Consider the following 24,296-nt stretch of genomic DNA (forward strand, 5'->3'; position numbering starts at 1 on the left):
ATTTCCGATAATTCCATGATATGCCTTATTGAAACGTCAAATATATGCATTTATTTTGTTATAATGTACTGACAAAGTTTACTGCCTGAGCAGTTATCTTTTCTAAATGTTAGTTCAGTTCAGTTCAGTCACTCAGTCTTGTCTGACTCTTTGCAACCCCATGGATTGCAGCACGCCAGGCCTCTCGTCCATCACCAACTCCCAACTCATGTCCATTGAGTCAGTGATGACATCCAACCATCTCATCCTTTGTCATCCCCTTCTCCTCTCGCCTTCAATCTTTCCCAGCATCAAGGTCTTTTCCAAAGTGTCAGCTCTTCGCATCAGATGGCCAAAATATTGGAGTTTCAGCTTCAGCATTAGTACTTTCAATGAATATTCAGGACTGATTTCCTTTAGGATTGACTGGTTTGATCTCTTTGCAGTCCAAAGGACTTTCAAGAGTCTTCTCCAACACCTCAGTTCAAAAGCATCAATTCTTCTGTGCTCAGCTTTCTTTACAGTCCAACTCTCATATCCATACATGACTACTGGAGAAACCATAGCCTTGACTAGACGGACCTTTGTCAGCAAAGTAATGTCTCTGCTATTGATTTATTTATTTATTTACCCGGTGGTCTGTCTGTTTTATTGACAGCTGGATGCTCAAGCCTTAACGGCGTACTTCTGGAGTGGGTACAGCTGCTCCTTCCGCTGCTGCTTCTTGGTCTTCAGGTTCTCTTCATGCTTGTTGAGCCACCGGCACATGGCACCTGTTTTCTTGGGCCACAGATCCAGGGGCTTGTACTTCTTGCTCTTATAGAATTTCCTGAGGTTCTCTTTCTGAGTCTGGTTAATGACGGTCAGTACGCGGGCAATGGATTTATGAACCACTCAGATCTTGGAGAGTTTGGAAGCCACGCCGCCTGTCACTTCAGCCACGCACAGCTGGGACAGCTCCACCTTTAGGTCTTCCAGCTGTTTCAGCAGCTCCTTCTTGCCGCAAAGGTCTCGAGCCTTAATCTTGGCCTCTCGGGGCCTGGGCCTGAGGTTGGGAGAAAACTGAGGTGGCACTAGGCCACTTCGCAACGCATCCCACGGGTCAGGCTAACAGATGGATTCTCAGGTCTCGCCACACACCCTCCATCCTGGCCCCTGAGCCCCACAGCATGCAGATGGCGGCCTATTTTTCCACACTCCTCTACTTTTTAATATGGTGTCTAGGAATCATGAATTATTCCATGAGCTTCCCAAGTGGTGCCAGTGGTAAAGAATCCACCTGCCAATTCAAGAGACGCAGGAGATGCAGGTTCGATCCCTGGATCAAGATGATCCCCTGGAGCAGGAAATGGCAACCCACACCAGTATTGTTGCAGGGATAATCCCTTGGACAGAGAAGCCCGGTGGGCTACAGTCCATGGGGATGCAGAGTGGGACATGACTGAGTGACGAAGCACGTGCACACACATGCAGTTTTCATCCTTCTGTGACTGGCCTACTTCACTTAGCATAATATCCTTATCTCATCCAGGTTGTTGCAAATGGAAGAATTTTCTTTTCAAGGCTATAATATCTATATCTGTACCACATTTTCTTTATCCACTCATATGTTGATGGATATAAGGGTTATTTCCAAATCTTGGCTATAAAACATGGTACCTGTAGTTAGCAATATGGTATTGTGCACTTTAAAATATATTAAGAAGCTAGATCTCATATTGTGTCCTTACCACAAGACCTAAACACACATACACACACACACACACACACACACTCACCCCAAAACATAAGGACATTTTTGGAGATAATGGGTATGTTTAATAGCTTGATTGTAATGATATCACAGGTATATGGGTGTGGAAAACATTTCATGGCATAAACATTAAATGTGTGTGATGTTTTATCAGTTATACTTCAACAAAGTTTAAAAGAAAAGAAATAACATGTTGGTTAGAAAATGACACTTAAAGGAACCAAAACTCACTTCGTCTAACTTATTCACAAACAGAATGATGTCATCACTTTTGACATCTCAAAAGAAGCTAGTTTAAAGTAATATTACTAATAAATATGCTGGCATCATGTATAACAGATTTCATCTAGAAAGGAAATATAGGGTTAGCCCTTTTTATATTTTTGGCCCATATAAATAACTAGCTTCTCTTGTGCACAGAATTGGAGTTTAAAGTTCACCTTTCCTGTTCTCAGTTTAAAATTTTGCTGTTCGGTTCTTTCTATAAACCTTAAGCAATCCTTAAATTCATAATATATAGTAAGTTACAAAATTGTCCATTTGGTTCTCTGGCTACTGCACTAAGCTAGTAATTTTGAAGTTTGAATCAGTGTCTGAAATGCTTAGTCTTTCAAAGTTCTATCTTGACTTACATACATTACATATGAAAGAATTATGATATTTAATACTAATGTGAATTCTGTTTGTAAAGTTTGCATATTGCTATGTTCAAAATCAGTATCAATTAACTGAAACTACTAGATTCATTGCAAAGAAGGTGTGAAGTGATATAAAATATATTTCCAAAGCAGTACTCAAGCTTTGATTATAAAAGTTAGAGAAATTTAAATCAAATAAGTTTTAAATAAAAATGCAGTACATAAAATGAAAGCTTAAACACAGCAATGGTTTTAATAAAGGCTCATTTAAAACTGTGATTCTTGGCAAGCATAACTATTACTACGTTAAACTATAAAATCTATATATTCACAGGGCAAACAGTATTCTCTTTGTTAAGCCAGAGAATTTAAAAAAAAAAACTATTTCAAGCTACACTAATAAATTTTTAGTGAGTCCTTTCAAGTATCTTGCCAAAACATTAGATAGGTTTAGGGGGGTGCTTGGCTGAAAATTGATCCATAATAAATTGATTGATGTCATCACTTGACTATACGTCTTCTACGTTCTATGATTTAGGTTGTAGTACAGTTGGATATGTATTTGACCCATCAAGAATTTCTCCTGTGAATTGTTTAATTATAAAAAATAAATGGAAAAAAAGTAAATGAGAAATATCCATTGTACCCAAGTTTTGCTATGTACAACTGCAAATATTCATAATGATAATTTTAAAAGCATTGAATACTTTTTATATTCCAAGAACGATTTTTGGCACTTAAGATACTTCAATGAACAATAACAACTCAATCACAAGACTCTCATGTTGCTTCTGTGGTTCTGAAAGAAGCCAGAATCACATTTGACTTTCTGGAACTCTATGAGCTGGAGTAATTATCCAAAGTTTGTGTCTTAAAATGTGTTGAGATGTTGACTATGTATACAGTAGAAGACTCATAAAATATCATGGTTTCCTACAAAGCAGAATACTTCCTACAAAGTCCAAAATACTTTTCTATGAATAGATATGCTGCCAAGTCACCTCAGTTGTGTCCGACTCTGTGCAACCCCATAGACAGCAGCCCACCAGGCTCCCTTGTCCCTGGGATTCTCCAGGCAAGAATACTGAAGTGGGTTGCCATTTCCTTCTCCAGATATAAACACATGTAAAATGGAATCAGAAACAAAATTATTTACTACAAAAGTAAAATGTGCAAGGTACTGTGGTGGAAACTGGGAAGTATAAAGTAGAATAAGACATAGTCCTGCACTTAGTTCAAAATCCACTCTTCTGACTCAATGCTTTAAGAACACAGAGGAAATACTAATCATAGCTTTAGGCACCATCTGGGCAAAAGCAGTAAAGCTGAAACCCAGTCCAAAGCATTCAACAGAAAGACACTCCCACCTTTGTTCTTGAAGCATGAGACGAGTGAGAAGGATGTATGATTTTGTGAAAGGAATTGCCATATTTCAGGAAGGAAAATAGTGGGTCAGGAAGACCTCCCATCTCCCTTGCAATGAGAAGTGAAGACCTATTTTATCCACCCCCGCCTATTGGGAACAGGAGGTACCATTTGTCTCAACATCACACTGAGCTTGAGGGGCAGAAGCTTGGGTTCATTTCTCATTACTTTTTCCATGCCCCTGTTCTCAATGGACAGGCTTTCGAGCCAGGAGCCTTCCAGAGCCCCAAGACTCACTGTAAACGCCTCCCTGCTCTACACAGAGCGTTTGTACAATGCTCAACATTGAGATACTACTGTCTTATTTAGTCACTGAGGCTAGGCTTTCCAGTTTTCCTGACAGAGTGCAAAAGCACCATGTTCTCAATCTTCTCATGATCAGGAATAGATTTTTAAGCCCTGTAAAGATAACTCAATAAAATAAAGCTTTGTTTACTGAAGAATGCAGCAACAGTGGAAATGTTTACATTTATTTCTTTTTCTGGCTGTTGCACACTTGCTTCTGGCAAGTAAAGGTCAGAGTATACAGGCTCCATTCTTACTGGTGCCTCCAGAATTTATATCTTCATCCAGGTATAAAAAGGCTTATATGATAGAAAAGACAAAGCTGAACTCCCTCAGAGCTAACAAAAATATGAATAATTGCTGGAGGCCCAGAGGGAATGGCTCCTTGCCATTTAGCTTCTGAACACCATTATTGTCCTTTCTAAAAATAGATGATAAAGTTCCTTCCTAATGATCTACTTTGGAAAGTCAATCTCTTTGTTTAAATTTTGCAATGGTTTGCTTTAGAAAGGTATCAGTTCAGTTCAGTCGCTCAGTCATGTCCGATTCTTTGCAACCCCATGAATCACAGCACGCCAGGCCTCCCTGTCCATCACCAACACCCGGAGTTCACCCAAACTCAAGTGCATCGAGTCAGTGATGCCATCCAGCCATCTCATCCTCTGTCGTCCCCTTCTCCTCCTGCCCCCAACCCCTCCCAGCATCAGGGTCTTTTCCAATGAGTCAGCTCTCCGTATGAGGTGGCCAAAGTACTGGAGTTTCAGCCTCAGCATCAGTCCTTCCAATGAACACCCAGGACTGGTCTCCTTTAGGATGGTATACATGCATCTAAACAGACATATAGAATAACTAGAAATATAGTATATCCAAAATGACATATGGGTACAGTGTGAATAATACATATATATATTATCATAAGTAATAATATATAGACCTTATTTCATCGAGTAGGATCTGTCCAAACTCAGTTACCTGGAGGAAATGATTGTACTGAGAAGAGGTAAATGCTAACAGCTCTAGCTCCTTTTTGGCTTTCAGTCCAAGTTCTTATGGCTTATTTGCCCAGCTAACTGGCCAGGAATGAGTGAAAAGAGCAAGTAACTAGTGGAAATCTTTCTGTTCTGCAAAGTCTCATTGGTATATCAGAAAGATTAATTGCAGAAGCATTGTGTCCTGTCTATGACTGTGCCAACAGCTTGAGACTAAGCAGTTGTGCTTCTAAAACACACTGAAGGGACTTCTGGCAGCCTGACCCTTCCTCCTGTGCTTCTCCAAGTTCAAGTGTAAAAGATGAGAAAAGAAACACAACTACATGAAAAAAAAAACAAAAACAAAAACAAAATGTGAACAGGAGTTTGTATGACCTTCTTAACACACTGTTCAGAAACCACAAATGAGACAATTAGAATTTTATGTCATGATTGTATTTGGCTTTGGAAAGCCATTTATTACTGTCACTTAGATTCCATCTTCTTTTTCTACATCTAATGGATAAAACATGTAAGAATGTGAACAAAGGTATGCAGACCTTCAAGTTATAATTTCACCTAAACAATATTTTATCATATAAACTACAATTGACATATCTATTTCCGTCCCTTAACGTTCTATTATGTATTGTAGTTGTTTCAGTTCAGTTCAGTTGCTCAGGCATGTCTGACTCTTTGTTACCCCATGGACTGCAGTTCGCCAGCCTTCCCTGCCCATCATCAACTCCCAATGCTTGCTGAAACTCATGTCCATTGAGTCAGTGATGCCATCCAACTATCTCATCCTCTGTTTACCCTTCCCCTCCCGCCTTCAATCTTTCCCAGCATCGTTCCCAGAGTCTTTTCCAGTGAGTCAATTCTTCACATCAGGTGGACAAAGTATTGGAGTTTGAGGTTGTATGTATTGTAGCTTTTTATGTACCTATATTTTCATTTTTGCAAACTAAAACTACCTAATACAGAATACACATGTAATTCATTTTAGTATTTTCTCAGAGCACATGGACCTACCTTTTGTACAAACTGAGTGAATCACTGAAGCATCACTGTACTTATATTCAAGGACTTTGGATTTAAAGTGCCATAAATGGAGATCCCAATTCAGCCACCTGACAGTTGTGTCTCCTATGATACTCACTCTCATTTCTTCACCTGTAAAATGAATAACTCATTCATTTGTGTGTGCTCAGTTGTGTTCGACTCTTTGTTACCCCATAGTCTGTAGCTTGCCAAGCTCCTATGTCCTTGGAATTTTCCAGGCAAGAATACTGGAGAGGGTTGCCATTTCTTCATCCAAAGGGTCTCCCTGACCCAGGGATTGAACCCACATCTCCTGCATCTGATTCTTTAACACTGTACCATCTGGGAAGCCCGGGAATAAATCATACCTAGAAGCATTGGATGGCATCGTCTACTCAATGGACATGAGTTTGAACAAACTCTGGGAGATAATGAAAGATGAGGAACCCTGGCAGGCTGTAGTCCATGTGGTTGCAAAGAGTCAGACACGACTTAGTGACTGTACAAGAACATGAAGTATTAAATTAATGAAATGAGTTTATACATGTAAAATGCAAAATGTAGTGACTCACACTTTAAAAAAAAGTCTGGCTCACTTCTCCTCTTCCAAACTTCAGTAAACACTGGTGGATAAATATAAAAATGACTATGATGGCCTTACAGGTTCTGATTTGTCCGTGGGTTACTATATATATATGTATGTATGTATATATTTGCCTATAAATAGCCTATCATGGATGTTGTAGCTTTGGACAGGATTTCTTCAAATTTTACATTTGAATTTGAGTAAAAATAAAAATATTCATTAAATACAATCCTGCTAAAATATCAGAATATTAAATATCTTCAATATCAAGCATGCATGCTCAGTGACTCTGTCGTGTCCAACTCTTTGCAATCCTATGTAGCCCACCAGGCTCCTCTGTCCATGGGATTCTCCAGGCAAGTATACTGGAGTGGGTTGCCATGCCCTCCTCCAGGGGATCTTCTCAACCCAAGGATCAAAAGTACCTCTCTTGTGGCCCCTGTACTGCAGGTGAATTTTTTTTATCACTGAGCCACCAAGGGATGTCAAAAAGTAACTATAATTCACTGAAAACAGTAGAATATGGTTTTCATATTCATAATACCCTCCTCGCATTCAGATGTACTCTTAAGCCTATGATGCAGCAAAGGGAAGGCAGATTAACAAGGGATACTTGAGTGCCACATGAGCCAGAACAAGTCAAATCCTATGAAATAGAGCCACCTAGGAAAGAGAACTAACTGAAATTTCAAAGTTCTCTTGACTGAAACATGTATCACCAGATTATAGTATGGATCTTCGTTGAGTTATGATGGAGTTTCATCTGGTAAACCACTTTTGTTGAAAATAACTTAAGTGGAAAATGGATTTAATACACCTAAACTACCAAGCAATGTATGTTAGTCTCAGTTCAGTTCAGTTCAGTCGCTCAGTTGTGTCCGACTCTTTGTGACCCATGAATCGTAGCATACTAGGCCTCCCTGTCCATCACCAACTCCTGGAGTTCACTCAGACTCACGTCCATTGAGTCAGTGATGCCATCCAGCCATCTCATCCTCTGTCATCCCCTTCTCCTCCTGCCCCCAATCCCTCCCAGCATCAGAGTCTTTTCCAATGAGTCAACTCTTCGCATGAGGTGGCCAAAGTACTGGAGTTTCAGCTTTAGCATCATTCCTTCCAAAGAAATCCCAGGGGTATGTTAGTCTAGCCTACCTTAAATGTGCTCAGAATACTTACATTAAGCTAAGTTGAGCAAAACCATCTAACACAAAGTCTATACTTTAATAAAGTGTTCAATATCCCATGTAATTTATTGAATATCATACTGAAAGTGAAAAATAGAATGGCTCTATGGGTACAGAATGGCTTTAAGTGTGTGAACTGTTTAACCTGTTGATCAAGGGTAAACTGGTAATTGCACCTCCCTGTCACTGGCCTGCATCACAAGAAAGAATCGTTTCGCAAATCACCAGCCAAGGAAAAGACCAAAATTTAAAGTATAGTTTTTACTGTATGCATATTACTTTTGCACCATGGTAAAGTCAAAAAATTTTAAGTTAAGCCATCACATGTTGAGGACCATCTGTAAATTTGTTCATTTATTCAAAAAATATTGAATGAGTAACAACTATGTTTGGGCTTTCCTGGTGGCTCAGCAGTAAAGAATCCATCTGCAATGCAGGAGACCAGGGTTTGATCCCTGGGTCAGAAAGATTCCCTGGATAAGGAAACGGCAACTCACTGTAGTATTATTGATGGTCTCGGAAATCCCATGGACAGAGGAGCTTGGTGGGCTATAGTCCATGAGGTCGCAAAAGAATCAGACACGAGCTAGCAACTAAACAACAACAACAACTATGTTCACTAGATTCATAGGGATAAAACAGATTACAGAAAGCCTATATTCCTCTGGATAAAGAAAAGATCAAACTTTCCTTCAGAGATGGGCCAGTGGAGGCCCGTAAGACAGACAGCAGCGTGTCTGTCTTAAATGGTTGTGCACGCCTTCTTCTGTTGTGATTGTTATAAAAATAGCCATGCTACCAACTGGTTGTGGGACAGTATTTCTATCCCAATTAAATCTGGTGACATTAATTTTAACTCATATCTGAGAATTTCATGCTTTTTCAGTTTGATTCAAATTATTTTCCTCTTTCCAGAGTCCTAAAGTTGCTGTCTCACAGAAGTATGACTGTCTAAACTATATGAAGTTCATAGTCCAATTTGTCTCTATTTCTTGGACTCCTGTTTTGAATTTCCTCTAGTTACATTAAAATTTTAGTTTCTTGTTCAGCATGGAGATGCCTAAACAGAGACATTAGCATAAAAAGATAATAACATTTTGGCAGTGTATGAAGAATCAGAGAGAACTGATTCCAGAAGCTAATTATGGAAATGTCTTCTTAGAAACTTTCCACTGAAAACAAGGCGCCCTAGTCATCTACACATCTCTCTGGGTCTTTTGGAGATTTATACATTTGCTCGATTTTCCTTCAGAAAAGTCATCAGGATAATGCATTTGAAGTATTTATGGAAGTCTACTGTCACTAATAGCTTCACTGTTTTGTTTTATAATTCACTTCCCCGAAGTGGATGTGTACATTCTAGTCTTAATGATGGATTGTCGACACATGGTAGTAAGCAAAGAGAGAATCTGGGTAGTTTCTTTAGAGATAGGACTAAATTCAATAATTGATAATACAGCAAATTTGGTTAGTTTGAAATTATCGACAGTGTGAATTGAGCTAAAGATCCACAGAGGGCCAATTGAATAACTCATCAGGAGTAACTACCTCAAATAATCATTAAGGGCGACTCAACTCAAAGAAACACTCTTGTAATCTCTTCCCTAGCTCATTTCACTTAAAACCAAAGGAGATGAATCATTTTTCAAATATTTAAAGCCCAGCAGCATATAAAGGAAAAAGTAATTCTTTTTATACTAAAAAACCAAAATTATTCTAAGAAAATTTATTGTTACCAGCCTCCAATTAGATTAGACATTTGCTGAACTTAAGAAATTACTGAGAATGCAGTAGTATTGATGGGAGCATTTCTGGACTCTGGGTTGGTGTTTCTAATTTTTGAAGAATTTTTCTAACATCATGCAGAACAGCACTTAATAGATAAGTCAAGTATTTGTCATTTCATTCAAGTGAATATGACTTTAATATATTCACAGGAATAGCAGTATCAAATACATCTCCATAATGTTGATAGATGATCCCTGCTCCCCCAAAGAAAAAACCTTTAGCCCAAAAAAGTTTTCTGAATAAATTCATGTCCAACTGAGTAATTGGGGGCAGAGACGTTTCCTTTAGACATTTGCTAAGAATTTTGGAAAGACTGTCTAATATGTCAAAATACTTTGGACAGGAATTGGAAGGATGTTATATATTAGTTTTTTATTGTGGCTATAAAAATTTATTATAAACCTAGTAACTTTAAAAACTCCACAAATTTTATATATTTTAGTTCTATTGGTCAGAAGTCTGACACAAGGTTCATGAGCTAAATTCAAGGTGTTAACAGGGCACCATTTCTTTTTAGAGGCTCCAGTGGAAGATGTGTTCTCTTGCCTTTTGTAGTTTTCAGAGGTCACGCACGTTCCTCGGCTTATGGTCCTCTTTGTCTTCAATGCAATTAGCGTTGCATCTTTCTGACCATTCTACCACTGTTAACATCTCTCACTCTCACTTCTGCTTTCCTTCCTCTTATAAATACCATTGAGATTGCACTGGGCCCACCTGGATCATCTAGGATAATCTTGCTATTGAAAAATCAGCTGACTGGCAACCTCAATTTCTTCTGCAACCTTAATTCTCCTTTGCCACGTAAACTAACACATTCACAAGTTCTGGGGACTTGGGCATGGACATCTTCAGGGAGCAGTTATTCTGCCTATCACAGGGAAAATATGCCTTGCTATTGGAAGAAAAGTTATGACCAACCTAGATAGTATATTCAAAAGTAGAGACATTACTTTGCCAACTAAGGTCCGTCTAGTCAAGGATATGGTTTTTCCTGTGGTCATGTATGGATGTGAGAGTTGGATTGTGAAGAAAGCTGAGCGCCGAAGAATGGATGCTTTTGAGCTGTGGTGTTGGAGAAGACTCTTGAGAGTCCCTTGGACTGCAAGGAGATCCAACCAGTCTATTCTGAAGGAGACGAGCCCTGGGATTTCCTTGGAAAGAATGATGCTAAAGCTGAAACTCCTGTACTTTGGCCACCTCATGCAAAGAGCTGACTCATTGGAAAAGACTCTGATGCTGGGAGGGATTGGGGGCAGGAGGAGAAAGGGACGACAGAGGATGAGATGGCTGGATGGCATCACGGACTTGATGAACGTGAGTCTGAGTGAACTCCAGGAGTGGGTGATGGACAGGGAGGCCTGGCGTGCTGCGATTCATGGGGTTGCAGAGAGTCGGACACAACTGAGTGACTGAACTGAACTGAACTGATTGGATAAGAAATTTTTTTTCTTATTATTAGTATCTGCACATTTACTTTTCCAGTAAGCCCAATATCTTCTGCTAAGTAAACAAACCAGCGCATTATATATAATTTTTTAAAAAACATACATAAACACATATTGCAACTTGATCAATTATGTTTACCTTCTTGAAATAGAAGAGTAAGGTACACACAACAAATGAAGTCTAACTTTCTGAAATTGACATGCGAAAAGAGATTGGGTTGTAAATAGGTAATGTATAAAAGTGTGACTTTAGAAATGTAGATGATGTGGAAATTGAGACATTTTATACAAATGCTCAGTTTTTGTTATGTGTTGAGAAAGTAAAGAAAAAGCCTAAAGACAGCAGATTGGCTTAAAGGAGGGGGAAGAACTAGAGGTATTGTTTGTAAAGTAGAAGCAAAGTAAAGAAAAATGATTAGGAGCTGGTATTAAGAAAATCTTACAAAAGGTCAACAAAATTCAGTGAGATAAATTTGAGAGACAAAATATCTATGTCAATCTGGGTCAAATTCAGTAAGAACTGATGCACAGAGGCAAAAATGTGAAACTTGACTTTTAGAGGTGGATTTTTGAAGTAGACAGATACCTTTGCATGGCACTACACTTTTCATGTTCTTAACAATTATCTTATACTTCCAGCTTCTGGAAATGTAACACAATAGAAAATCTCTTATAAAACTTCTCATTGCAAGAAAAAAAAGAAACTATACAAGGTGATTGTGTTAACTAAACTTATTATGGTAATTACTTCTTTATATATATGTATATGAAATATTGTATTGTGCTCCTTGGACTAATGTTATATGTTAACTTTAATACAATAAAATGAAAAAAAAAACTCAACATTTTTAACTTCTGTAACAAAATTATCTGTCTTCAAATAAAATGATACTTTACTAAACTAATGATTATTTGCATTATGTTTATGGTAAAGAGTTAGGTTCTATGAAAATATAAAAATGCTGCTTTTTAGCATTTTATTTTATATGGGCAGATAGAGTATAAATATGAAAAAAATCTTAAATAAATAGGCAAATATTTAATGGTAATACATTAATTACTGATTATGTGATTTCATAAGACCACAAATAGGCTTCTGTTAGGAAAAATTACTGCAAAAAAGCAAGTCTTTTTTTTTTTTTTGTCTGTCTAGGTAAAAAGCCAGTTTAAGCCTGAGTGGGAATTCAGTAATAGTGACTTATTATGGGTTTTTAAGAGTTTTAATGAGGTGATCAAAGCATTGTTTGGAAAACTAGTCCAAAATAGTAATAGATTATGCAAGAAAAAGATCAGTCATAAAGACTAGTTAAGATTTTATTTAATAGTCCAAAATTAAAATAAAGAGAATCACTGTGTTAGAAAGGGACTCAAGGCTTAGATGGGAGAGAATCTTTGAAAGGAAACCAGACAGTGTAAAGTGGAAAATAAGAGAATTTGATGATAATGGACATACAAATGATAGAAGACAAAATTCGATGATAAACAAACTACCTCAAGGTAGTAAGTGTATGGTCATTCAATAACATAAATAGCAAACCTAACTTGAAAAACCATACGGGGGTGGTGGTGGGAGACATGTAGTGGTTGTGTAGGGAGAGGTTGAAGTATATAATGAGTTTGTTTCCTCAGAAGATTCAAAAGCAAAAGGAAAATAAAAATTCATGCAATTTCTTAACCCAGAGAGAATTGCTATAATTTTTAATAGATCTGTTTTCATATTTCTATATACTTTTGGAGAAATGTTTATTTTAAAAAATAAGCTGTACTCTTTGTTTATTGGCAAAGTTAAAAAGCCTTTGATGAATAAAAGCATTCTTAGGCACTGTTTATATAAAATGGTATTTCCCTCCCACACAGCAACTTGGCAATATGCAAAGAAACTTAAAAAAATATTTAAGACTTTGTTTATAACTCGAATTCTAGGAATTACTATTAGAAAATAATCAGAGATGTCAATGATTTATGTACAAATGTGTTCATTGAATGTTGTTAGGAAAATCAGAAGAAAACTAAGTATAGTTTAGCATAATTTGTATTGTATAGGGATTATCTTAAAATGTTCTTAGAAATTTGGAAGAATTTATTTGGGAAACTTTTTTGGGCTAAAGGTTGCTTCTTTGGGGGAGCAGGAATAATCTGTCAACATCATGGAGATGTATTTGATACTGCTATTCCTGTGAATATATTAAAGTCATATTCACTTGAATGAAATGACAAATACTTGACTTATCTATTAAGTGCTTTTCTGCATGATGTTAGAAAAATTCTTCAAAAATTAGAAACACCAACCCAGAGTCCAGAAATGCTCCCATCAATACTGCTGCATTCTCAGTAATTTCTTAAGTTCAGCAAATGTCTAATCTAATTGGAGGCTGGGTAACAATAAATTTTCTTAGAATAATTTTGGTTTTTTAGTATAAAAAGTATTACTTTTTCCTTTATATGCTGCTGGGCTTTAAATATTTGAAAAATGATTCATCTCCTTTGGTTTTAAGTGAAATGAGCTAGGGAAGAGATTACAAGAGTGTTTCTTTGAGTTGAGTTGCCCTCAACGATTATTTGAGGTAGTTACTCCTGATGAGTCATTCAATTGCCCCTCTGTGGATCTTTAGCAAACTCTGGGGATTAGTGGAGGACAGAGGAGCATGGCAAGCTACAGTCCCTGGAGTTGCAAAGAGTTGGACCTGACTTAGCGACTGAGCAGCAACCTGTTGTCTGAATTTATCCTTTTCATTTTCTCAGGGATCTCAACAACCAAATCAGACTTTCTTCACTAGACTTCCCAGGCACCTCTTCTGGTTTTCTTCCTCTCGATCAGCCACTCTCTCTCAGTCTCTTTTGCTAGTCTCCTTTCCAACTCCTAATAGTGTCCCAGGGGAGTCCTTGGGCCTCCTATCTTTCAATCTCTCACCTCCTTAGAGAATTCATCTGGACTACTTGCCTTATATCCATTCAATATTCTGATGATTTATGCCTAAGAGGTCAGATTTCTTTCTCAGTTACACCTCTGAATTGTTAACAGTGGTTCAGTATCTGACATGGATGTCCCATAGTCATCTCAAATATAAAATATTCAAAACCGAGCTACTGATTTCTGCCTTGTCCCCATCTTAGTAAGGAGAAACTCCATTCTTCCAAGTTCTCAGGCCAGAAACCTTGGAGTCCTTCTCTGTTCCTTTTATGAACAATAACCTGTTCTGTCAGCAAATGCTTTTGACACTCTCTTCAGCATATATCCAGAATGCAATCGCTTCTCATAACATCCACCACTATTAATGTGGTCTAAGCCACAGTAATCTCTCTCCTCAGTCCTTACCATAGCTTCCCAGTGATTTTCCACACTTCCACCATTGCCCCCAGGGTCCTTTAAAATAGATAACTCCAAAACACATAACTAAAGAGATGAGGCACTCTTCCAAACACTGCAGGGACTTCAGATTTCACTCAGAGTAAAAGCTGAAACCCTCAGTAAGTGTTGTCCTTCCATTCTCCTTGGCTTTCTGATATCATCTCTTATTCATCTTCCTCTCACTTTCTTTACCTCCCCCCATTTGCTGTTCTTTAAACGTGTCAGACTTGCTCCCATCTCAGGGAGTATTCCTGCATGAAATACTTCTCCTTTTCTGTGTTTATGGCTCACCCCCTCTTCCCTCAAACCTTTCCTCAAATGGAGCTTTGAAGTCTTTAACTGACTGCCATTTGCAAAATCATCACCTTTGCTCTCAAAAATTTCCTATCTGCCTCACCTGTTTGCTTTTTTAAAATTACTAACATCTTATATTTTGCTTAATTATCAAGTTTATAGTCTCCCCACCACACACACACTAGAATGTAAGCTCTATGAGTTTGGGGACTTTAATCTTTTTCTCTGCTGTATTCACAGTACTGAGAAAAGGACCTGGCAAAAAAAGGTAGTAGCTTCATGGGTGAATGAATAAAACCAAGGGCAAGGACTGTATAAATGAACTGAGAGGAGGAAACCTTCCTGTTACTGTCTAACAGAGCTCAGGGATTTCTAGTTTTCCTGCCACTTTATTTTTTAGTTAAAGTTTGAATGATATTTAAAATTAAATTTCACTGATTTATTCATAGTTCAAAGGTGTTTTTTTTTAAGAAAGAAAACTTTAATTTTAAACCCATTAAAGGTAACATTTTAGAATACTGAAATGAACTAAAATCAATTTGCATTTTTATATTTAAAAATCTGTGTCATGTTCTCAGTTTAATTTGTACTTTACTTAGAAAGTAAAATAATGAAAACTAAAAGTTTTCATTTGATTTCAGTTTAACACACATTTGCTGCAGGTCAAACATGTGCCTTTTTCCCACCCAAGAAAACACATAAATTTTTTTTTTATTATTTTATTAACTTACATAATTTAGTTAAATATTTGTATTACATTTAAAAATATTATACCGCCATATATTTATATGCTTTATAAAGCACACATATGCACACACATGCACATATACCAGAACATTTAAACTGATTATTTTGTCAGTGTCATCAGCAATATTTTCCAAAATTTTATTAGCCTAATACTCTATTTACAAGGATGTTAAACACATATTTTAAGCTACATATAAATGCCAAGATCCCCACTGAGAATCGGCATGCAAAATTTTTAAGTGGTTTATAGGGTTGTAACGACTCTCAATACCAAATTGTTTTTTCAACTTTTTCTCAGGACTTCTAAACATGGAATACAAATAAAAAATGTAAAGCATGTAAAAAATATGAGGTATAGTAGTAGTCTTGCTTTGGAATCTGTATGCTGCCAGAAGACATAAAAAGGAATATAAAATTTTATCATAAGGAAAAAATAAAAACCTGAAAAATATTTTATACATTTAATATATCTAACAAATAGCTCATCATAGTCATAGTAATTTAAAATGTAATTTAAAATGAACATTAAGTTCTATACAATGAGAAATTGCCCAAGATGAAAAAATATTGTATTAGCACAAAAGGAAAAGATCCTATCTCCTATATTTCTACACATATATTTAAGACACCCACACATCCCTGAAAGCATAAAGTCTATGTTGCAACTGTAATCCCTGGTGTATTATGTAATGCCTCCAATCATCCCATGCTGTTGCTATATTTTTTTTTCCTCTTCACTTGAACTACAAAAAATCTTCTGGCCAAAAAAAAGCAACTTATTTCTGATTATCGCACAAAAGTATACACACGAAAGATGTCGATTCAAAAGAAAACTTTCACATTAAGATTTCTTATTTAAGAGAACTACCTAAACAAAACTTGCCAAACTTTCAATTAAGTCAGTACTTAGATGTCATACTTTGAAGAAGACATGGAAAGATTAACATTTCATTTTCATCATAAAATGAAACTCAGGCATATTCCTAAAACAATCTTCCAAGTTCCTCAAATACTGAATTCCATCTACTCTCAGATGTTCACAGAAAGAGGATGCATAGATAAAGATGAACTCATCTCCTTGAAAAATCTGTTATCCTTTCTATTCTAAGCTACATCAAGAGTGATCCTGGACAAATATATTTTTTAAGTGTTTCAGGATATAAACATTGTGTTAGAATAAGGATACTCTTTTTAAGCCTATACACTGAACTGTTTGAGAAAGTGAATGGGAAGTGAAATGTAAAATGATAGTTATTAATATAGAAAATGTTCAGTAGTCAAGAATGTCATAGTATTAACCTAACCATGAAGTATAATTCTTTCTCAATTCTCACTGATTTCTTCATATTCCATATATATTATAACCCCCCAAAATAATAATTTAAAATAGGAAATTGTTCCACTTATTGTTTATGACTTTCTATCACAGCAAATTTGTTACTCATCTTGTCATCTTAGATACTGAGTTGTTTTCCGTAAATAAACTAGATCCAATAACTTCAGCACTTTTTAGAGTTTGATTGTTTGTCTTTCGGAAAAGCAATACCCTACAGAAAGCTTCATAGTGTTATGTATATAATTTGCTGATGTCTGTTGTTTTAATGATGAGCACTAGAGTCAAAACTGTGAATGAAATACCTTTGGTCAAAACAAAATGTATGAATAACACTGCAATTGACTGATTGTCATTGTGATCGTGCTTTGACTTTGATTAAATTTCAGAAGTCAGCTTTGTAGCAATGATTTAAAACTTGGCTAAAAAGCCTTTCTCCCCTCTAAGTTTGGATTGTTGAACTCATACATTATGTATTTGCTTTAATGAGCCACGTAGCCAAGAAATGGCACTTTCAATTGATGAGGGTTATATATTCATATGTAGAACAAATTAGTTTAGGGACAAATGAAGAATAGTTGTGCAGTTGAGCTACCATGAACTGTTACAATTATAGTGATTATAAGAACCACAATCTAATACCTTCCAGACATCAGCTATCATTACATATGTCTCTATCATAAAAATACAATCTCATCTCTCCTAAAAATATTTTATTACAGAACTATTGTCTATATAAAAATATATCAAATGTTGCCAATATTTCCATGTCAATTTCTATTTTCAGGAGTTTAATATTCAGTAGTGTAAAACTTTTCTCTAACACATATCTGGGATTACAATCCAGCCATTGAAAAGTTTTTGTGTCCTAGAAACTTTGCTTTGAGAAAGCTTATTGAGTACAATGACAATTTCATTCACAGCCAACATAAATTGCTGCCTCAGTTGCCATATTTGTCATACTCCTAGAAACTGACCTGTGTATGGCATGAGATAAAAGAAAGTAAAAAAAAACCTCACACATTAAACCATCTTTAAAACAAGTATGGAATAACAATTTTATAGATTTTAAGGTCCCAAATCAGAAAATGTTTGTTTTAAAATGTGATGATTATATTTTGCTGTTTATAAATTTTAGAATATCAGATTTTTATGATATTTATGATTTGTTTGGTTTAAAAAATAAAGGCATGAATAAAATGTTAAATAGCGCCCTAATGACATGGAGAAAATATTTTAACTTCAATTTGGAAGTTCCAGAAGGATAACAAAGTATTGTTTCACTAGTGAAATTTTCTGCAATGCCAAGATTGTAGGAATTATCAGCATAGTTTTATTTTTCACAAACATGAAATGAAGATCTGGATCCTTTGGATTCAGAACCTGTAATTTTTTTAATCTTTTTAAAAAATAATTTTATACTTAAAAAATTTGGCAAAAGATAGTACTCACTGTTCTTTTACTCCCCCATCTACTTTTGTCTATTTGCTCTAATTACCTACAATTAACAACAATGCAATACTATTAGCAAACCTAGAGATCTAATTTAAATCCTGCCAATTCTCCTGCTAATGTTCGTTTTCTGACCCAGGATCCAATCTAGGACGTCACATTGCAGTTAGGCCTCATGTCTCGTGTGTGTTCATGCTCAGTCACTCAGTCATGTCTGACCCTCTGTGGCCCTATGAACGGTAGCCTGCCAGGCTCCTCTGTCCATGGAATTTTCCGGGCAAGAATACTGGAGTGGGTTGCCATTTCCTACTCCAGGAGATCTTCCTGATCCAGGATTCAAACCCATGTCTCTTTCATCTCCTGCATTGGCAGGAAGGTTCTTCACCACTAGTGGAACTTGAGAAGCCCTCATGTCTTCTTAGTCTCCAGTAGTTGCACAATCTTTCTCTTTGATTTTTTTTCAGTGTTTATCTTTTATAACCTTGTCATTTTTGAGAGTACTGGCCAATTTTTTTTTTTTCAATATTCTTCACTTATCTAAGTCTGGGCTCCTCTGAAATTTCCTCATGATTGAACTGAGGTACTGCATTTAGCAAGAATATCACAAAAGTGATTTTGTGTCCCTCTCATCACGTGATATTACAAGGCATATGATATCCATCTGGAAAAAGAAGGAAGGTAGAGGTAGAAATTCTAGATACAAAAGACACAGATGACTTTATACTCTCATTTTAAAAGTAGATATATTTTTCAGAACAAAAATCTAAGTTCACTAAGTCATGAATGTGTCACAACTTTCCAGTTTAATGTGAACATCTATATCAGAGAAGGGTCATTTTTTATATGACCTCCTCTGACCTTGGTTTGTACATTTATTATTACATCTAAAATATCCATGTAGCCTCTAATTGCATGTAACTCTTGAAGCTGCAGGGTTAAATATAAATTATATTTGAAATTGAAAATCATTTAAAATGCCTAAGGATTTCATGTGTCTCAACTTTAAGGCAGAAAATTAAAGTAGTACTGGGTTGCTGTTGTTCCTCCAAGTCAGAGAAGGTGTGACCTGAAGGATTTAAGAGGTATTGAAAGTAAGGACAGTTAAACTAACATTTTGCTGGAGCCAACACATGACAATTAACTCCATCACACTGACCTTTTATTTATAAATGCACATGTCTATTAAACATAAATGATACCAATTATGAAGTTGGGATTATTCTTACAATACTGGTTGACAAAATAGTTTTAAAGAATTCATTGCAATCACAACAGCTGTGTTCTGTTTATGCTATATAGCAATGACATTTTTGGTATTTAACTCAATTTTACAATTTCTTTAAACTTAGTCCTTTTTCTCTTAATGTAGCATCTTGTTTATATATATCCCTCACTTCATAAGAGTGTATTTGATCCTGAGCTGGTTGTCTGAAACATCTATTCCACGACAATCACTGAGGTGGCTAGGAGTTTGCTAAAGAGTATTAAAATCATGATTAGCATCTAGACTGACTAGACAGCCCTGTGTAGTGTTCACTGACACCATAAACTGGTATTTGTGTTGATTTATCCCTCCTTATGGCCTTCCCCAGTGGCTCAGTGGTAAAGAATCCACGTCCCAGTGCAAGAGATGCAATTTCAACCTCTGGATTGGGAAGATTCCCTTGGAGAAGAAAATGGCAACCCACTCCAGTATTCTTGCCTGGAAAATCCCATGGACAGAGGAGCCTGGTGGCTCCGTGGTGTCTGTACTCCTGTACAGTCCACGTGGTTGCAAAAGAGTTGGACACAACTTAGCAACTACACAGCAATAATCCCCTCTTATTCTCAACCCACCCACACTGATGGATCTTCAAAAGTATGAGTGAGGAATTCCTTTTTTACCTCACCAGCTAATCTTTATAATACAAGTTAGTGGCAGTTACAACATACAGCTGTCCATGTAAGAACTAGATAATTTTTCCACTACATACTCATATCTACCTGATTCAAATGTCTACCATACCCATGCCAAATCTGTGGCAGATAATACTACCTGTTAATTTGAATGTTATGAGAAAAACTATGTGGAACAGTGAAAAGACCAAAACATAAATAAAACATATTCCCTAACCTGCCACCATAAAAATTTACTTGAGTCATATCAAAGTATATCCTTGTAGTTGTTTACCCATGAGTTTTTAAGTCATAGGTACAGTCATAGTCTATCATAATCGTTTTTCTGTTCTTTGATTTATTATATTTTCTGTTTAAAAAAAAAACAAACTCAAATTACCTCAAGTAAAATGTTAGGGTGGTACTGTGTGCTGTTGTCAGCATGGAAATATAGAACCCTCAGGTGGAAAGCACTGACAGACCTCATAAAACTGGCACCTGGAAGTTAGCCAAGGAAGGCATCTAGGCAACTTCTCTTTTCTTGAGGCCACATACTCTTTCTTATCTCAGTGTCTGTCTACTCTTTTATTGATATGCTTCCTGCCTCTCTCGATTTACTCTGCTTGATCTCTTAAAGATAGAGCCCTACAAGGACCACCTATCTACACTTTGCTCTTCTTAGCTGATCTTCTCATATGAATTTTCACAGTTCTAGAAATTGGTAGATGGTCAGTTCATAAAAGTGATACCATATATGCCGCAGGTGGCTGGCCAACTAATCCTCCAGTTCTTTTTCTAACAAATGTTGGCCACATGTAGCTCAATCAACAGTCACCTCTCTGCACAAAACAAGCAAACAAAAAGTCCAGTGTTTTACTCTTTCTCTGAATAGAAGGCAATGTACAGAATAGTTTAAGCCAGAAAGGGAGGAGGGTAAGGCAGAAAACTGAAAGATGATATGTTATTGATTTAGTATAGTGAGTTAACTGTGCATGGTTTTGTTTTAGATATTTTATGATAATAAAAATGAAGAAGGAAAAGAAATGCCCTTGGTGTACTAATTAGGTTTTCAAAATATGTTTCTTTTTCCACTAACTTTTCTTGAGGTTATTTAGATATTTCTTGATAAATCTTCATAGTAACATATGTGAAAGCAAATTTTTGTCTGTGATTTGCTGCAATGAATTGTCAAAATCTTAGTTTTTAACATTGGTAAAACTTGTAATGGGTAAAAAAATTCTGATAAGATAATGAATACCAGTGATGTGCCATATGATTCATTTCTTATGAAATTATCTTTTTATCCTCCAAAAATCTAAAGACTCATGAACACAGAGGAGAGTGCTCAATATCCCCACTTTCTAACCTTTATACAGAACAAGTTGCACCCAAACCAGTTCTGCAGTTGACTGAATCTGTTACTGGGACTAATTTGAACACTGTTTAAGTTTCTAGACTGGTTTGTATATCAGCATTTAAATTGATCAGGAGGCTGGCATGAGGGATGGAGCAATAAGAAATTATGAAACTGCCAAACACCAGAACTGTAGACTTTAAAAGGCTTTCTATTTAGCAAAATGGAGAATTAAATGGATTTTAATGTAATTGTTATTCTCAAACATTTTCTCAGTACAGGGCTGACAACGATTTGGTCAAGTCAGGGCACTATTATAGTTCTCAATGAAACAAAAACACTGAAATTACTGGATGTATTTTACCAAAAGATTTTTTTCTTTCATTGTATGCAATTTATTTGGATAAACCTTTATTTGTTATTCAAAGAAAAAATTCCACTCGTCCCAAGATTACTACAATGCCCATCAATCTGCAGAGTTCTACTCAGATTTGAAAGGGTCTTGAACACCTTCAATAACATTCACACAAAATAGGAATATGTTTATATTCAGCTGATCTCACTAGGGTCTTATTTCCTTTTTCACTCTTCACCCAAATGACCCCCATCATTCCAAAGGCTTTAAATCCATCTGTAGGCTGATGATGCCCAAATGTTCAATTTTCACCCAAACTACTTTTCTGAGTTTCCAATTCATATAAACAACTCCCTGCTTGACTTTTGTACTTGAATTTTTCAAAGAGACATTCAATGTAACATATTCATCTGATTTTTCTTCAAAATATTTTCATCCTTAACTCTTTTATTTCTAAGCAAATGATACTTGTCAACAAAAATTCCATTAATGATCACATTCCCCAGGGGCTCAGCGGTAAATAATCAGCCTGCAATGCAGGAGATATAGGCAGGATATGTGAGTTCAATGCCTGAGTTGGGAAAATCACCTGGAGAAAGGAAATGGCAAACCCACTCCAGTATTCTTGCCTGGATATTCCCAATCCATGGGGTCACAAAAGAGTTGGATGTGACTGGGCAACTAAACAACAACAACAAAGAACAAATAAAAGTGAATTTTATTTGAGCCAAACTGAGGATTATAACCCCAGAGGTAGATTCTCAGAAAGCTCTGAGAACTGCTCCACCTGTGAAAATTTGAAAGCACAGCCATATACCTTTATTTTGAAACAAAAGCTCACATAGAATGACATACTGATATTTTGCATAAAGTTCACCTAGAATACATAGTAAGCACACCCAAAGCCATCAGCAAGTCACCATGACCATTCTTTTAAGAAGGCACATTGCTAGCATTAGAAAAAAGAGAAATTGATCTTTACGGTTGAGCCAGCACTCCCATCTTTGAGGAGCTCTGGTTACTGTGTAATGCAAAAGCACACTGCATATTTGAGATGGAGGAGGCCCAAACACACACACACACAGAATTTTATGTTTAACTTTTTTCTTGTCCTGCCTTAAAATATAGATCCGATTTCATCTTATCTTCAACCATGCTTTCTCCAAAGTCTAAAGCTTAGGAGTCATCTTCAAAATGTCTCTTACTCCAATCAGTAAATGCTGTCGATTTGTCCTCCAAACTATGTTTCAACTGAACATATTTTTTTATATATATTTTACCACCACCCTTTGTCAAGTCACGGCTCTCCTGGTGGCTCAGATGGTAAAGAATTTGCCTGCAGATTCGATCCTAAGGTTGGGAAGATCCCCTGGAGAAGGGAACAACTAACTACCCATTCCAGTATTCTTGCCTCGAGAATTCCATGGATAGAGGAGCTAGGCAGGCCCTACCCCATAAGATCACAGAGAGTCAGACATGACTGAGTGAATAACACTTTCTTCAAGTCAGTATCACATCGCAGTCTATTTGGCCTCTTTTCTTCCATTCTTGTCCCCTTTCCACTACTTTCTCTTCCAAAAAAAAAAAAAAATGAGAATTTTTCAAATAACTTATTAGGTTAGTCCAACGTGTTAAGTAATTTTAAATGTTTTATGTTACTAATTTATATCAAATATTTAGAATGTACACGGCCATAATATACATTCTTCAGCCAGACTCACAGGATCCGTCATGATCTAACTTCTTCCTTTCTCTCCAGGACAATAGTATGCCCCTTTCTCCCAAACTCTCAAGGTTTCAGCTCCACTGGCCACCTTTTAAAACCTTAATTAAGCCAAGTTCTTTTCAAGCTAAGTTGTCACACACGATGTTCCTACCATTTGAATGGCTCCTTCTCCTTTACCTAGGTAAGTCTCAAAGTGTCTCTGCAGTGACAGAAATAATCATCTCTTAGACTAATAATCTTCTGTAACTGAGTTGGTCTCCTGGACCGTTGCCAGGGTCTTAGCCCAGGCCTAGGGTCCTTATCTTGCCAGGGGAAGTTATTTTTCTACTTAGATTGGCACCTCATGCTCATTCTAATTAGTGTCCAATTCTGTGACCCCATGGACTGTAGCCCACCAAGCCCCTCTGTCCAAGGGACTTTTCAGGCAAGAATACTGGAGTGAGTTGCCATTTTCTCCTCCAGGGGATCTTCCCAACACAGGGATCAAACCCATATCTCCTGTGTCTACTGCAGTGGCAGGCAGATTCTCTACCCCAGCACCACCTGGGATAATCCAGATATAATCTATAGGTAATTAGTAAAAATGTATTAAGAGAATGATGCTATTATTAAAAATTATCTAAAAGAAAACATGTTTACTTGACTTATTTATAATAAAACTATAGTTCAATTACCCAGAAAGATCCTGGTACCTATTTTTTATTTCTGAAAATTGTACC

At 36.5% G+C, this 24,296-nt stretch overlaps 1 pseudogene; it reads right to left on the minus strand.

Moving 5' to 3' along the window:
• LOC102182910 lies at positions 646–23,584 on the minus strand (annotated as a pseudogene).

The sequence above is a fragment of the Capra hircus genome, chromosome 1, assembly GCF_001704415.2.
Source record: "Capra hircus breed San Clemente chromosome 1, ASM170441v1, whole genome shotgun sequence".
NCBI lineage: Eukaryota > Metazoa > Chordata > Mammalia > Artiodactyla > Bovidae > Capra > Capra hircus.